The sequence below is a fragment of the Mastacembelus armatus genome, chromosome 15, assembly GCF_900324485.2.
Source record: "Mastacembelus armatus chromosome 15, fMasArm1.2, whole genome shotgun sequence".
NCBI lineage: Eukaryota > Metazoa > Chordata > Actinopteri > Synbranchiformes > Mastacembelidae > Mastacembelus > Mastacembelus armatus.
The window spans coordinates 13575217-13593756 of record NC_046647.1 but is presented as its reverse complement, the minus strand read 5'-3'; the positions used below and the strand labels follow the sequence as shown (position 1 = coordinate 13593756).

The 18540-nt window shown below is 37.6% G+C and overlaps 1 protein-coding gene across 1 annotated transcript in view; it reads left to right on the top strand.

The window, feature by feature from the left end:
• khdrbs2 (KH domain containing, RNA binding, signal transduction associated 2) overlaps positions 1-2177 on the top strand; it is a 49831-nt gene extending 47654 nt beyond the window's left edge. Inside the window, exon 10 of the mRNA XM_026309692.1 lies at positions 2128-2177. The gene's annotated coding sequence lies outside the window, so the exon portion shown is untranslated. The remainder of the gene's footprint in view (positions 1-2127) is intronic.
• The last annotated feature ends 16363 nt before the right edge of the window (positions 2178-18540 follow it).

The following is an 18540-nucleotide window of genomic DNA, read 5'->3' as shown; positions in this document are numbered from 1 at the left end:
TTACATGGGTGGGCATCTTCACATGTATGGGAAACAACTTTTAATGATGATTTCTTCTGATTAATGAGTTGAACCAGTATTTTTTTTTTTAGAAACGTATTGACATTGTTAAGCACACCAATCCTGCTTAGCACATTTGAGATTAGACAAAAATTTGTTACAGGCAGGATGAAGCTTTAACCAGAGCTGCGATGCAAAAGCCACATTCACATCAAGTTTAATATAATCCTTTTTCAACCTCCATCACCTTTCTCCACAGTTCACTGATTGGTCTGGTTATGGGCTCCGTCTGGTTTAAGTGGACCTTTTCCAGACTAATACCTTATAGGAAAAAAAAGTAACCTTGCGAGATTCAGAGCAGCTTCTTCAAGACAAACCTTTTTCCCAAAAAAATGTTTGTGGATTGAAATGGATTAGTAAGAATAAATCATGGCCAGTTTTGTGGTAATTTTTTCTCTTAAAGCTGCACATCAGTATTGGTCTGCAGAAGCTTCACCTCTTGTTTGATTCCAGCTGTGATCTGCAAAAAAATATTATTATGGTAACACACAGAGAGCCACTCACTACTCTGAACACAAAAGACCTGATTAACTCCATTAAAGGCAATAGATGAAAACTAAAACCTAAGAGCTGAACACAAAGTGACTAAATGGCCTAAACATTTCCTATAAAAATGTTTAATGTTCTGAAATCTAACTCACTCCTCAAGTTTCCCCGTAACTGGTTGCTATATGAGACTCTGGTGACTTTATGGTAAAACTGAATTGATATGACAGAATAAAGTTAGCCTACGTTTTATTGTGAATTTAAATGATTTAAGATGTGAGATCGTAATCGTGCTAAACATTTTTTTGGTTTGGGTTGAAAGCAATCAGCAATGTACAGTGTGTAATTTATAATGCGTGCTTTGTTCTGTGTGTAATCTGTATTTGTACTTAAAGCATTTAATAAAAACAACATAAACTTCAACACAGTGTGTTAAGAGTTTCTAAATAGGTGGCTATGGAGATATAAAGTGGTTTGTTTTTTTTCTCCCTAGTTTTTTAACATAACTTCAGCAAGACCATTTCAGTTTCTTGTTTCTAAAACCTAACATCTGCTTTCAGGTAACAGCTAACTCGTTTCATAAAGAAATCCCACCAACCTGTCCCAAATGCATCATTTGCCAAATAATTAATATTCCTGCTCAATCGTCCTTGAATCTTTGATCACGATCTTATTTAGAAACTAATACACTTCTTTTCTTAATCCATTCTCTGACGTTTTACATCATTAAACAGACACACTGATTGACTCTGAGAATGATATGGACTTAACAGAGGTAAGAAGTCCTCATATATTATGAGAATAATGCCTTAAATACACTCAACATTTAAAGCTGGCTCATGAAGAACATAATGGGCCATAAAGAATGTAGATATTGGTATGTTATTGTTGAGTACAAAGGAAGAAAAAAAAAAATCAGCACATTCAGTGTGCAGTGTCTTTTATGTCACTCATCAATGTTTCTGCTAATCTGTATTTCTGTCATTTACCCTGAGGAAGCTGTATATACACTGTAACTGTTCGTGCTTTTAAACATCAGAGCTGAAGTACATTTAGCGATTTGAATTTTCTTTTGTGATTAGTACACCTGAAGCCTGGCTCTCATTAAGAGTCCAGATCACGGGACTGAAAGGAAGACTAAACACTAACCAGGTAACCCTAATAATAATGATAATGCTAATTTAATCTTCAAATGCTAACTTCCACTTTAAAAAAGTAAACCTGCCCTTTTTAACACCAAATAAATGCAGTGTTGAATTAAAACACCCTGACATCTCTAACTAGATTCAACTAAACTGTGATAAAAGAAATAATAAATTCTAATAAAATATTTTAAAATAATGTTCGGCAAAATAAACATCACATCAGTGATATAAATAAATTCCCCAAATTTGCCCAAATGTCCTTATAAATTTTCATGATATTTGTAACACTTTGAATTGGTTTACTTTTTTCACAGTGATGAATAGATATATTCATTGCATACATACGACATTGCATGCCATCGGTCAGTCTATACGTTGTTTACTGTTGGTGCTTAAAGGAGATTGACGTTTATCATGTTTGTGTTTTTGCTTTTAGATGTAGAAACATACTATGTTGGGATCTGGTCATAGAGAGGAACATAACAGGTGAGTGGTTATAATCACCAGCCCACACTGTATGTAAGCAGATGATTTGTAGTCAGGTATGTTGAAATGATCACTGGTGAGTTGTATTTTGCTAATTTCTGCCCTCCTGAATCCTTTTTCCTACTATTTTGCAAAGACTTCAAATGCTTACTTTGACTCATAGCTAACAGATTAGACCAGAGCGTTTATGTTTGGTGATTAACAGTAATATTTTCTTGTGGCTGAGTTTGCACACTGTTCATAAAGGATCAAAATATAATTTCCATCTCGTTGCACATTGTCATGAATTCACCATTAAAGCTCATATACATCAACTACAAGTGATGCAGCATGCAGTTTTTATAATGCTGACAGCTCATTAAAAACACAGTAAAGCATAGGTATGCCATTAAAATAATGGAAACAAAGGGGATAAAGGAAACAAAATTGAACTGCAATGTAGGAAATTGCAATGTAATTAGGAATAATTAATCATCTGAGTAACAGCAGAGTGGTGAGTATATGAGGTTGGTTAGAAGAGAAGTACGTGTAGGCAGGGATAGATTTTAAGATAATTTGTACATACAGTATGTAGAAAAGTCTGACGTGAGATGTTTCACTGAAAAACTCAGTTCTTTTCGGGAATATGGAGTGAAAACTCACTAAATTTACCATCAACATCTGTTACCACAGTGAGCAGTCACAAAGTCTAAGCCATAGATGTGGCCCAGGGACTCCATGGCGCCAGTATGAACATTTTTTGTGTATACATTGTTATAGCCACGCCCAACAGGAAGTGAGGTATTTGGGATTTTTTTGTTTGTGTGTCATTGTGTGTGTTTTCACGCACGATGGAATTTAACATACTTCTTTTCCATCTTTCATGAGATTTGATGAAACTTGGTATACGTGATGTCAACATATTGCAGATGTCAACTTTTTTTGATATGCTGAAATATGACGAAATAGCCTTACGATGAATTTATACATATCGCCAAATAAACAGGAAATGTTGTCATAATGATAAAATGCATTCCCTGACAAACACCAAACTCCAGTGGTTACTGAGAATGACTATGATGATATACACATGTGCAACACAGCAGACTGACATAGAACCACTGTGTGGCAAGCCAGCAATTAGTGCTCCCTGTGTCTAAAGGTTGTGAAATTTAGCACAATCTCATTAGTTCTGTACATTTGATGGACATCCCATGGTGAGAGTACAATATCAGATGTCGACATGTCAGGGCTCGCGGCACCACAGGTGCTCGGGCCTGTCATTGCCATTTGCGGCTATATTTTCCTTGTTTTTTTTTTTCATTTTTGCTTTTCTAATAAACTTATTGTTTGTTTGTTCTGCTCAAATCTATTTTTATAGCTGTACACCTGCAGCTACACTTAATTCCTGTTGACTGATAACTGCTTGCCAATTTATAATTAATATTTTTCTATTGGTATTTTTAAAAATGTATTAAAATGCTTAAAATATTAACATATTAAAATAAATACATAAATAAACAAATAACAGAACAGAACAAAGGTGATCCAGAAGTGCAAGATACAGCACAATAGCAACAATAGCTGTTAACATTGGTGCTAAATTGTTATAAGGTAGATCGCCTAGAAGGCTGCACTCACTCACATTTTTATTTCATGCACAAAGATGAAGGTTTTCCTGAAATCTTTTTCTTTTTTACTCCCCAGCAGCAAATGTACCAATTTTCACTAAATTGTCATCATATTTGACGGCCTATAATAATGTTTGAACAGCATATTGATAGGGCTGATTGAGAGAGAACTGGGAGGATTTCTTAAATAAATGAATATTTCAATATCAAGCTTTACCTGTCCAGGGTGTACCATATCTGTAGGCTCCAGCTGAGCCCTGTGACCCTAAATAGGAATAAGCGGGTATAGATAATGGATAGAATGAATATCAAGCTTTTGTTTGTTATAGCAAAATTACTGGAGTTAATACTTCAAACAAGAACAAAGAGTTGGTCAACAGACTGTCAGTTGGTATTATACAGCCTCACAAGTGTGAGAAGAAGAACTGTGTGTACTTTGTAGTTTCTGAGATTGTGAAACAAAAGACATCACTTTCTGCAGAAGAAACATTTATTTAATGAACAAATTCAGGAGGGACAATCTGTTTTTGGCTCAAACAGCACATTTAATGGAGGAACTTTCATCTAAACTTTACAGAAAAAAATACTGTATTTAAACTAAGAAACTGGGATAAAAATTTGGCAGATGTCTCAAAGTTTTATATATTATTTAAAAAAATTGGCTTCAACTTTTCCTGACATGTGGCCGCCAAATGAACGGGTAGAATGAGTTGAGTTCTTTCTGCAAAGATGTGCCTAACACATTTGTATTTCACCACTGTGACACAGTTTCATTTCAATATATTCTCACTATGGAGTACATTTGTGTGCCTGTTCTATTTTTGCAAAATAACACTTTTTACATGTGTTTCTTTCTAGAGTGGAAGACACAGGAACCAGATCCCAGAGGCCTGAAATTGTACTGAGCCATCGGACCTATCTGAGTCCTTTATCAGTCGGCAAAGTTACTCGGTATGTTTCAAGCTGTTCTCCATAAAACATCCTCAGCCCCAAGTTGAAGAAATACTATATGTATTTTGGTTTTTAAATCGAACACTCGTGTATTTGCACCTATGAGTTGGAGGTGATCAATTTGGTGAAAGTCTGTGGGTGCCAATGATGTTCATGCAGCCTTTGCCAGAAGTGCTCTCAGATCCATTTTCATAACAAGCTGGACGCCAGCTCAAAACCAGCCAAAAGCTGAAATCCCAAAGCCCCCTATGGTGTATTTATTAAAGTGAATGCCACTGATAAATCTCCTCTCACATTCAGATGACAAAAAGGATTTAAGAAAAAAAAAAAAAAGAATCACTACTCATTGTACATTTTTCTTGTTTTGCACAAAAGAATAGAGTGTAAGGTGCTTAAAAAACCTTTGCAGCTGCCTTCACATCTCTTTGCCGTTTGTCCACACATGGATCCACAGTGATTCTTTCCATTAGATAGTCCTGGGCTGCAGCTGTGTGTGCAATAAAAATGATAAAAAAACAAAAAAAAAACAAAACTGGCAGCTGTTTGTTTTGTTGGTTTTCCAACTTTATCACCTTTGGCAATGCTGTTTATGCAGCCACAACACTCTTAATGGAATACACATTCGTCTATTTAGTGAATACTATCTGCTTGACCATCTGTTCCTATGAAAAAGTAAAGACAAATTCTGTTTGAATTAACTTACGTTTATCGTACACAGAGATTAAAGTGGCCTTGGAGAGAAGAGACCACAGAAGATGATGGCAAAGACTGACAAATGACTCACAGGTAAGGAGGTGGTGGTGTCTACACTATGACCTGTTATTATTCACTATTAGAAGAAATACAGTCTGTGTATTTGCTGTGGTGCTTTAGCCTGCGTCTTTGTGTTTTTGTGGACATATTTCAGAGCCTTGCTGGAAACAGTTTTATTGGCTAGTCCACTTCAAGACATTTAACGACAAGAAAAAAAAAATGTCTTTGCTTTATTTTGGACCATCTGAATGCCTTTTTATTAAGGTCAGACGTGTGTTAGGTCTTATTTGAGGATACTATTTTCTTGACCATTAGACTTTTAGAAAAATTTTCCAGCAGAGCTCACGTTCACCTTTTTTGCATGGTGAGAATAGCTTTATGCTGGAGGCAACAATGGCAACAAGGCTGTAAAAATCTACCATAAAGAATTAGCGATAGTTCAACATTTTGGTATCAGTAAATACACTTTGCCGATTGTTTCTATACCTTGTCAATAAATGTCTTAATAATGGTTTTATAGTAAGTTTTAGAGGAGCATATAGGTAGATTCCCTCTGGACAAACATGGGCCTGTTACCATCTGCTCGTGGTAGCTTCATATTTATTGTGCAAACGTAAAAGTGCCATTAATCTTCTCATCTTTTTTGCTAGAGAGCTAATACTTGCATTTTTTAGAATATACATTTAAGCTTCCCCAATGTTTGCTGACTTAATAATGAGACAAAATAGTAAAAATCTATGTATAAATATACAGGTTTGAAAACAGAAGTTGCACAGCTCAAGCTGGTACCGACACATTCTGCAGTCATGTAATGATACCATCTGCTTATGAGAGAGGGAGAGAGACAGCGAGAGAGAGAGACACATCCTCTGTACTGACTAATTCAGTCAGCGGCTGTGTGAACAAATAAGCGATGGCTGCACACACCTATGTGCCACCTTTCAGCTTACAGGCCTATTTTCTCAAACAATTGCACCTATTTGTTCTCAATAAGACAATAAAAGCTCATATAAAAAGGTTGAGGTGAAAGCGATGAGGCCTATCTCCTCCTATCTCCACCTCAAGGACGAGCTGATTGTCTCTGGCTAAAAGCTAAATCTACAAATAGAATGTCACCCTGGATGTTAGACATGTGTTGACACATTATAACTGGGGGAATTATAAAGACAGACAGTGTACTGAGGGGAATGGCCTTGCTGTATTTGATGCAACCGTAGCCAGAATGTCAGACTTGGGGCTCAAAAGCGCACTGCATACACCGACTACTGCGCAGCAAGGACACAGGGTCATTTGTCATACATCCTCAGAATCAATTCAGACACATGTCAGCCTGCCTGTACAGATTGACAGGACATACACGTATTTGCTGTAATGCAGAGTTAGATGAAAAGACTGATGCTACTCTCATGTACAGTAAACATGAAACAGCACCAGAGAAATAGTTAGTTTAGCTTAGCATAAAGAAATATGGACAGAAATATTCTTGCTGCTCCGGTTTCCAGTCTAAGTGCTAACCTAAGATAACCATCTCCTGAGTCTAGCTTCATACACCGTAAATACATCACAGTGGCATCAATCATCATGCTCATCTAAGTCTTGCAAAGAAACCAAATAAGCAATTTTCCATAATGTCGCTGTTGCTATTGCTATTATTTTTATTTTTGCTTTGCTCATTTTTTGCCTTTGAGTATTTTTTTCTCTCTGTGTTGCAGGTTTTCAAGTCTTCATAAGACAAGAAGCCACATTCCTGAAGGACAATAAAACTTTTAACTTGTTCTAAAGCATCTGTTATATTATTGACATGTAAAAATGTCCTGATGACCTGGTGATAGTCCACATTGTCCATGGAGCAGGGAAAAACTGTAACTTATATTAAATAAACACAGTATAGACTTGTCACTTTTGCTCAGGTTTATCATAATCATAATATTATTTCAGATTTTGGCCAATGCTGTGGCCTAAAGAGCGTTTGACATCAGAAATATATGAGAAAATCTCAACCTGCCTGCACCTTATTTTAGCTGTGCTGAGAGGTGTTGTCATCTGGTGGCTGCTGTCATTTCCAACCCGAGTGCACCCTGTCTCTGTTCCCAGCTCACTATTAAATGGTTCACTTACCGCTGCCAACATCAACATGTTAGTTCATTAAGCAAGTCAAGCCCACTGCTGACGTTCTGGCCAAATGTCACAGCCACTTTATGAGCCCAACCAGTGACTGCCACCAGAATATACCTCAGCAGCCAGTCACAGCTCACACTTCATATCATTTTCTGAATGGCAGTCATAATGAATGGTGCCGTCTGCTGCTCTACATATGGTACACAGTGATTAACATTTGAGATTGATTGAGGCAATTCAACCATCCTATTGTTTAAATAAATGACTTTTTGAAGTTGTTAGTTCAAATTTGATTTAACAAACAATAAATCGATAGCCTCGTAAACCAGGCACATCTCAGCTTCCTGCTGCATGTTCGTCTCAAACAGCTTGCAGGGCTAAAGAATCAGCTTTAGTGCAGAAGATCATCCATTTCTTATCTTTCTGGGTGGAAAGGGATTTCATGAATCCGCTCAATTGTAGAGCAGACTCATTTCATCTAAAAATCCACCCTTGATTCTGGCATTTGTTTAATTCATTTGCTCCGTGATATACTCTCCACACAGCCTGTCAGACAGCATGGCATTTATCTTCTCCGATATCTCTTGATCTAAATATTGGAAACACAAAGACACCAAAGTGGGTCAGGATCTAGGCAAGGACCCAGAAATGTTCAATGATGCAAAACAGTGCATGGTAATAACTCCAACACACAGCATTTCCCCCAGCCAGGGACGGGTACCTGAGCAAACTCAGCTCTGTTTAGACAGCTGCTTGATGAGCCAGAATAGAAAATGAGGGCTTATAATCACCCGAGTCTAAAAGGGCCTCTTCACCAGCATAGCACTTGTGATGAAATGGTGTGCAGAGTCAGAGTCCTTGACATGTTCTGGTGATTTTCATGTTATTCCCCTTGTGACATAACGCTGGGATTTAAGCCAGGTCGCAGAAGGTGAGGATGTATAGCTTGAGCTGCAGTTTCTGGGTGATTGTGAAATACTATAACTATAACTTCTTTTGTTCCCAAAAGCCTGGACCCAGCTCATTAGAGCTATTTTTGGAGAGATGAGTTTTGACATGTTGTGTTGTGCTGTGCGTTTGGATAAACTAAGCAGCAAGTGAACTGGACTAATTATGTTTTCTATTGATGAGGTCATCTACAGTGGTCCATAAAACATTTTCACAAATATAGCCCCTGTTTGATGTTTTCTGGTTTGTAATATTGTAGGAAATATTTTGCAGGATGTGGATTTTCTTGAACCATTTGTAACGGGATAAATTGTCCAATTTAAAAATAATACCATGTCCATCACAAAACACAATATTCCACCCAAAAAAATTCAAATCTACATCGATCACTCTGTATTTCAGCTGTTTGTGTCCGAGATGTAAACCTGGCCTGAGTTACCCTCAACACTAAATAAATGCTCTCTGAATAATGGCTTCAAACAAACAGTCTGGATCTATTCCCAGTGAGAGTGTTTTCATGCATAATGCAGTCTCAAGCTACTAAATACATCTCCATATTCAGATTACAAATAGCTAATTATGAATAAACATAATATTTCCTTGGCAGCTGGGCTCATATAGACCACAAAAGGCAGAAGCAAACAGGATAAGGTGTTTTATGTGCCTGAAAATTACAGCTAATGATCACAGGTGATGCATACATTATCTAAGGTTCCCACTAACTCGAAACCAAGTCAGACATATGTCATGCAAAATCCAGTGCTAGCGTAGGCTGTTATTTAGCCCTCATTCAATACCAGAGGTGAGTATGCACAATAAAAGTATTTTCAATAAGAACTGAACTTATTATTACTCAAAATTATATTGATTCAAGTGTACTCAAAAAGCTTTTGTTTCACTGGAAGCGACTATGACTCATAAGCGCCTGTCTATTTGAATTAGTTTTTGAGCAACATAAAACAGCTCTTATGATTTATGAAATTTTATGCAGCAAAATTGTTTTGAACATCTACGATATAATAGACTAGCTTTTATTCATTTCTGAGCTACACAGGACAGGACAGTAAAGCTCTGGCCTAGAAAAACTGTGACTTCAAATTTATGTGCAGAAAAAAATGGGAGATGTTTTTAAATTGACGTTACTAACAGAGCTATGCTCCATGCCATGGGGGGAAAATGAACTTCACTTTAACCTTAAGCAATAGTTTACTGCTACACAGATCCACTCATATTTTATAGACTTTGCCATCTCTGCTTGTTACAGCTTTGATCTTCTTTCATACTGGTTCAGAATGTAAGCCAAATTTCAGTCATTATTTCTGATGAGTGTATCAATCATGGAAATCCAAAAGTCAATTTAGTTACAAACTACATGCAAGATTGTAAGAGATGAAGGCACCACAGGTATTTCTAGTCTGTTTTTCAGCTTTTTTTTTCCATCGCTCAGACCGCCATGAGTGACAGTGTAAGATGCTGTGTTGGATAAATGCCTCAAACAGGCAAGACTGTGATATAGTTGTCAAGGTTTAAAGTCTCGGACATCCCCCAGTGAAACGGTTTTTTTTTTTTTTTTGTTTGTTTTTTGTTTAGCCCATATTGTATTTCCTTTCACAGCAGATGAAATAATAGAGTTAGAGTCAAATTGAAACTTTGTACAGCAGCTGTTTCTCAGAGGTCAGAGGCACGGAAACAGCCAGTTACAGATACAGCAGTTGATTGTCAATCAGGTCTTTTGGTCTTCAGATCCTTTAATGAAAAGCCTGCAGTCTGACAAGAGTCTGTACTTTCAGGAAACTCTGAACAAGACAAACAGGTGAAATTAGTCAGGTCCGTCACACGTTTACAAAAACAGTCTGTGATTTCAACAATGACTGACAGTCAACAAAGAAAACATAATTTTATTTTACACTAATATAGTATAGGCAAATATAATGTGACTGCAGCATGCAGAGCAGCAGATTGCTTCAGCTATTTTCAAGAGTGTATGTGTCAGCTGTGCCAGCTTTCAGTGTGTGAGTGCATTTAATAAGCGGATGCTCACTTTTCACTTTTTCACAGCATATGTTACATATTTAGGCTGATGCCATGGATCTAGAAATAATTATTTATAGCTATAAAATAGCTATATTTTAACATATGCAAATGAAGATGAAGAAGAAAATGTGGTCAAATTATCAGACAAACTCAAAAACATAACTGAATATATTCATAAATAATGTTAATTCAAAAGATTTAGATGGAGAGTAAAAATACAGGTTTACACTTTAACCAACAATCAAGTGTAAAATTCAGTTAAGCTTATACTCTTCTATGTAACAATGCTTATTTTATTCTACAACTCCTAAGTTGCATTACTTTGCTTTTTACACAGATTTAATGATTTAGCATTTTTGCAGCACAGTTTGACAATATCTAACTTAATATCAAACAAACTAAAGCTTAACTAAAAACCAGCTGTCCAACTTTCTTCATTAGCGTTTGCTTGTCAGTTAACAATGAACTGTAAAAAAAAAAAAAAAAAAAAAAGGGAACGCATCACAGTTAAAACACCAAGTCAGTTAGACTTCAGGGATGTCAGTCTGCCCTTTTATGAAGCATAAGTGATTATGAATCAGTTTCAGCTGCTTTGGTGCAAATGGAGGTGACAACAGGTGCAATGGACAGGCAGAGGCCTGTGGTGGCCATAGACAAAGGTTACCTCCTTATCCTCCTCAGTTTTGTGTTTCACTAATGTCCTTGTCACTACTGGTAGTATGAGGCAGTACTCAGATAGTCCAGTTACTCCAGGATGGATTTATAAGTGCAGGTGCAAGAAAGTTTGCTTTGTCTCAGTTACACCATCATTACACTCAGACAGCTGGACAGCGCTGTAGAAGGGAAACAAAGCAGCAATGGACCAGTATCTGGTGTGCATGATTCTGACCAAACTGGCAGAAACAGACTCCATGAGAGTGGCATGAGGGCTCAGCGTCCTCTAGTATGACCTGTGTTCACAGCCCAGTACTGTGCAGCTCAATTGCCATTTGGCAGAGAACACCAAAATTGGCAGTTCCACCATTGGCGCACTATTCTCCTCTCTGATGAAAGCAGGTTCACACTGAGCACATGTGACAGACGTGAAAGAGTCTGGAGATGCCACAGTGAACGTTATGCTCCCTGCTGCATCATCAAGCATGACCAATTTGGTGTTGGGTCAGTGATGATTCAGGGAGGTATGTTCATAGAGGTACGCAGAGACCTGCATGCCATAGTCAACAGTACCCTGACCTCTGTGAGGTACCAGGATGAAATCCTAAGAGTGACTGTCAGACCTTACGCTAATCCAGCAGGTCCTGGGTTCCTTATGTCCGGGACAATACCTGACTGACCCCATGTGACCAAAGTGTGTAGGTAGCTCCTGGATGACTGGCCATCATATTCCTCTGACCCAACTTCAGCACCTATGGGACATTATGTCTCAGTGCATCCTAAGCCACCAAGTACCACCACAGACTCTCCAGGAGCTCACTGATGCCCTGATCCAGGTCTGGTAGGACACCATCTGCCGACTCATCAGTAGCATGCCCAGACATTGTTGGGAGTGCAGACAGACACACAGGGTCCATTATAAGTCGCTGTGATGAAAGTGAGACAGCTTGGATGAGCCTTTGATTTCCACTTTGATTTTAAATACAGCCCTTCATATGTTGAGCATTTTGTTTTAATTTCCTTTTAATTTCATTTTATTCTGAACAAATTATACAAAGTACACTAGTAAACATTTTCAACCGGAATAATTCACTCATTAAAAGCCAAGGTAAGATTTAAGTGTTCGCTTTTTTTTTTTTTTTGATCAGTATACTCTACCCACTGTTAGAATAATCTATGCAGAGGAGTTAAAGATTTAAAGTTAAAGTATCCAACTCTATATTTATTTTAACACATATTATACATTTTATTTATCTGATTAACAATGTAATCTATGCAATAACTTTTGATATTGTCAGTTTCGGGGCTTCATGGTAACATCTGCTGCTGTGTTTCTGTGGTAAAGCGGCTGAAGGTTTGCTGCAGTAAGCTGCTGAAGTTGATTATGAGCACACATAGACCTCATCTCATCAGTGTGGCAACCCATGGGGTGTCTAAATGCTTTGTGAAAGAAGCAGTCCACATTATTTTAAGGACAAAATAAAAGACAACAGCACATAGCACTCTGTCATTAGATCACTTTCCTCAGTGCGTGATGTGTGAATGGGTAGGTTTTAAAAAAGAAAAAAGAAAAACTGTATAGTTTGATGTAAACATGATAACCTGATAGATTACTTTAATTAGATAGATTGTGTGGCTTGAGTACGACCCTATATGAAACACAATTAAAAAAAATATAGAGTCATCAGTCACTGAGTATGCTATCTAAGCCTTGAGAGCTGCTGACACTGGGCTGTGGGGTTACGCTGATATTATTTTAAAGCCAAAGAAATGTCTTCTTTTTCAGCCACAATTTGCTGGCTAAAATCTGCACATGTGTGGTCTACCACAGCTCTGACATCAAACTGCAGGCATATATAGGGCTTGAGAAAAATGCAGCTGTCCATTGTGAGTGCTGCTGGATACCCCGAGAAGATGAAAAATGCATGTCAGTAGTGAAAAATCCCAGCTCCCCGAGGGTTGCTGAAGCTATGAACCACACGAAGGAGAATAACCAATGCAGCTGTGAGAGAGAGGTGAGCGCTCTGGTCTCTCCACTCTCCCTCTCAAACAGATCACTTTTAAAGTGATTTATTTTTTAATAAATGTTCACTGATAGTTGTGATGTAATGGGGCAAATAATTGTTGTCAACTTAAAGGGCCCAAAGGATATTTTTGCTCCCACAATGATAGATCCAAGTACAAAAGCAAAGACGTCTTAAAGTCATGCCTAAAAGGTAGAGCATTGCATTCCTTTGTTATAGCACTTACCTGACTGTGGATCTAGTAAGATCAGGGTATAAATGCTAACCAAGACATCAATTACCTTCTTCACGCAAATTTTCAAACTGGATGGTGTGAGACAAAATGCTCTACAGCCCTTTAACTTGCCCAAATATACCTGTTTAGGTGTTATCATTGAAAAAAAAAAAAAAAAAAAATATATATATATATATATATATATATATATATATATATATATGTTATGCCCCCGGGTGTCGGCGGTGCAAAAGGAGTGGTGAGGACCCAAATGCAGGACAAACAGGCAGGCTTTATTTCTCCCTGGATCGTCCAGGGCTCAGGCAAACATAAAAGGTACCTTCCGCCACTCGGCAGGCAGGCAGGCAGGCAGGCAGACAGGCAGACAGGCAGACAGGCAGACAGGGAAACAGAAAACTCGCGACACACGAACAATTGTGACTAACATAGGCATCAGTAGCATTACTAACTAATGTTCCGGCAGGGAACAAAGGAAAACCAGGAGCATATATAGACAGAACTGAAGAACCAATTAAACACAGGTGAACACAATCTAACTGATGACCAATATATATATATATATATATATATATATATATATATATATATATATATATATATATATTATACCCAACAGTCTCAAGAGGACAATCTGGTGGACTGCTGTGAGTGCCAGCTCATCAATCTTTCAATGTCAAAAAGGAAATCCAGGGGATTTTTCTTAAACTCTGCTTCTTCCCACTCACAACTTTTGGATTCGTATCTCCTGTCTCTTTGGACCGCTAACTCTGTGTCAGCTCACGAAGCATCAGCAAGCTTCAGTGCTCTGTCTGCACCTAAACCCCCTGCAGGGAAAAAGGACAGGCACTCAGCTGGTTGATTGTCAGGGCCATTATGTCCCCCCGAACATCCCACAGTCCCCGCTTTCCACAATTCTCTCCATTAACAAGGCGGTTTGCTTTCCCCTTTCCCTTTGATGTGTCACACTCTGCTGCAGATTTGTTTTTAATATGTGTGACAGAATCCACTTAACTGCTAGTGAGAGGAATTGAGATTTTTTTTTTTTCTTTTTCCTGTGGTGCATCAGCAGCTATTAAATGTCAACATGGCATTCGCATTCTAGTCTGTGTTATATTAAAGCACTCCTAATCACAGATGAATCATCCCAGAGGTAAACTTTAATACATATAATTGACAGTATTGTACACAGACAAGGGCTAAATCTGGAAAAAAAAAAGCTCCTAATCAATATTCTGTATTTTTATATGAAAGACTATTTAAACATTTAGGGAAATACACTCATTTGCTTATTTTGTTGCTAGTTGATTATGAAGCTATAGTCGGTAACTGATAAGCTTAGCTGCTTCTGTCACAAGGTAACAGAAAGAGTCTCAGCTCCACTGAAGCTCTGTAATTAACTAATTATATCTTTGCTTAATTGAGAAATTATAAAAATGACAAGTTTGTGGGTTTAACAAGAGTTTTGTGCTATTTATTTCTTAGCTGGGTGCAGTAATTGGAGTTATGCGATCACTTCAAAACTACAAGTTGTAGTTTTTAAACTGGCTTTTTGTTCAGACCAGACGTACGAGGTATGGCAGTTCAAAAAGTGAGTTTTAGAGGTGCTGCAGGCAGATTTTGTTGCTTTTAAACAGTCATGTTTCTAGTCTTTGTGCTAAGCTGAGCTAAACAGCTGGAGATTCACTGTAACCCACTTGTCTAAATCTCACAAAGAAAACAGACAAGGGTATTCCCCAAAATACAGTTAAGCACAAACTTAACCACATTTCCATGATCTCTGTATATTAAAGAATTTGCCTTCTTTAGCTGTGATTGCCCATCTGACTTATAATCTCATAGACGCAGTCTGAATGTAGGGGTTTTGGTATTTAAATGTGGTCCAACTCACATTGTGATCATTTTTACAGTCATGGAGATAGAATACTCCATCCACCATGTGTACACAAGAGAGAGAGTATGGTAAACACAGATATGGATAAAAATAGCCAAATGAGATGCAAGTCATTTTCAAGTCAAATGTGAATAAACAGTGATATGATCTCATTAAAATCCTGTCTTCAAAGCTTAAATAACTCACCGGAAAAATAATTGCAGAGACAGATGCAAATGTAAGCTGCCTCCTCAGCTGGGGGAACTCTAAAGTATATGGTGCTTTAATAAGATGGTCAGTGTTTGATCCACAACAATGTGAAAAAAGGGTAAAAACCGACTTGCATGTAGGCCACAGTAATTAAAACCTGTTTACAATTATAAGCAGAAGCAGACATGCTTTTAGAAACTAAGTCTCGTCTTTTCCAGGTTCTGTCCAGCAGAATCTAACACAACATGACAACATAGCTGCAGGTGAAGCTTAGAAAAAGTGAAGAGCTTGTGAGCAAAGTGAATCATATGAGCAGCGTCTCACACATCTGTCAGGTTAATGAGACAACGCCCAGGGGAATAATGCAGAGTTTACATACAGCTGTAGAAAGTTTGCCTCCCATTTTACAGTCAGCTGGGTTGTCACATCTCCCGGCTAATTTTGCGTTCGGCAAGAGAAGATGATGATAAATGCGTTGTCTAACAACACGGAGAGTATTTGTGTTGTTGGATTGAATTTTATCTTTAAGACACACATCACACCGTGCATGATAACCAGGACTGCCAGGTTTCACATGAACTGGACAAAATGCTGATGGGAGTGTAAAGGATGCTTCCATCTGGTATTACGATCAATGCTGAACAATATCATCAAGAGACAGTAATGGACACTCCTGAATCTCCAGATTTAGCCCAATGGAATGATGCCAACAGGTGCATCCTCACGGTGCTGTATAAACCCTTGTAGGAAGGGCACAGGCTCAGCTCCCACCAAGAACAAATAGAAATTAAATCATTTTCAGCTTTATCTAGAGCTTATAGGTTCAACTTGTTTCTTTCCTTTTGTTTTTCTACCACATCCCAAAAACACACAAGTCAAACAAATATAGGTCATTCTGTTGTCTGTATACTAGAATAAAATCCATGGCAGTGAACAAGCAAGTAAAGTCAGGGTGCTGCATAACTTCTTTTTGGTTCATTTTATACATCAAGTCTAATGTTTAAATAATTTAAATAATTATAGGAAAATTAGACAAATAATCAACAAAAAGTAACACTGCTGTCAGGTGGAAACCAAACAAAGAACTTTGCAAACTAAGTACTGTCAATACTCACTCACTCGGTGCAGCTAAATGTTTTTCATGAACAGATTTCGGACGTTTGAATGCCAGTATAAAAGGGTAATGAAATATAAATGGTAATCAGGGTTGTTAAACTGGAAACACTGTGCTTACCAACAAAGTCGTGCAACTTGCTACAGTGAAGTCACACTATTCTCATCTTTATCTGCCAGGACAGTTTCTGAAATAAATAATTAAATGCCTTTTCCTAGTGAAAATCATATGAGTGCTCATGGGAAAATAAAAATTGAATTTTACTTTTCTGACTGGTCCTATGACACATCCGAGATAGTTTTGTTTTTGTTTGACATAATTTTCTAAATACAGTTTTCAGGCTGCTGTGGGCAACTATGAACATTGCTTTCTACAATGGAATAGTTTTTGGCCTGCTTTCTTTGCCGGTGTGTTTAATACATCCCAGTGGGACTTCAGGGAAGAGTTGAACTGTGGGGACTATACTCATGAATGACATTTGAGTGGTAAATAAAAGAATGAAATGTCATCATCTCACCATTATGTTTAAATTAAAGATACAGTAGCAGGGCACTTTATCTAAATAAAAGAGACACTTTGACAGACTATGTAACACTTTGACAATAGTTAAGAGTTTGGTGAGTGTTTTGGTTTCCTCTGTAACCACATCCCTTAAAATGTTGGGAGAAATATTTTATTATTTTTTAAAATTCTTAATGACTAATCACTGCTGCCAATTTATATCTCAACTTGGAATGCCTTTGATAATTTAATCCTAGTTTCTTTAAATAAAAAATTCTTAAAAACTCTTAAAAGTATGACCAAATATTTGCACTGAAAACATACAGACTCCAGAACAACATAGTTTTAATGTTTTATGCAACACAGCAAAGGCCAGTCACTAGCTTTAATCCACATTTTCTGGTCTTCATCAGAACACAGTCTGCTCTGTTGTCATGAAGAAGATTTTATTATTTTTTTGGCCTGACATCATTCAACCTCAGCTCCTCCAAGACTTAATTCATGGTGAATATCGCAATTCTCTAGCTTCTTCTCTTAACTTTTTTAATCGTAACTTTTATTTCAAAAATACTTTCCTGCTGAGGATTTTATGTCATTTATGTCAGTCAGGTTTCTACTACAGTAGAATAACCCAGGATGCCGATTCTAAATTAAGGTCACCTTTTGCTTAAACTTTTTATTGCCATTATTTTCTGCTTCCAAATGTGCCAGCGACTGCAGTGCAGTGAAGATAAAAGTTTGTGGCAGCAGTACACCTAATTTGACAGGAATCCACTAAAGGCCCAAAATAATCTGTTCTTCCTCCCACTGAAAAGCTAATATACCATCATGACTACACAACCTTTTATGGGAGCTGAAATGAGGAATGAGCAGTTATCAAATAAATTGTGCTCATTTTTATAAAGCTCCAGGGCGAGACGTACAAGTATGCATTATGGGATGTTATCTAATCTTTAAAAATAAATAGAAAACAGAACACACACAAATCCCCCAAATTAACCAGAGCAGCTTCTGGTGAGGGATATTAAATAACAAATCAAACTGCTACACATTTGGTCCCCTGGGTGAAATTATATTAGGAAGAGGACAAAGAGAAAACTACATGCGCTGAATAGATGTGTACAATGGAATCATCGTTGAGTGCTCACTAGCAACAAATGACCATTTGAATTGTTTTGCAGCTGCATGGCACATCCACGCAGATTCACCCCGCACGCCAACTTCCGTTTGAGGCTCATGAAACAAATGTTGTGGTTCCCAGAACACCTCTCGTCCACACAGGGAGTTCAAAAGGAGAACGAATTGCACAACGAAAGCAACCAAGGTCATGACTAATGATTG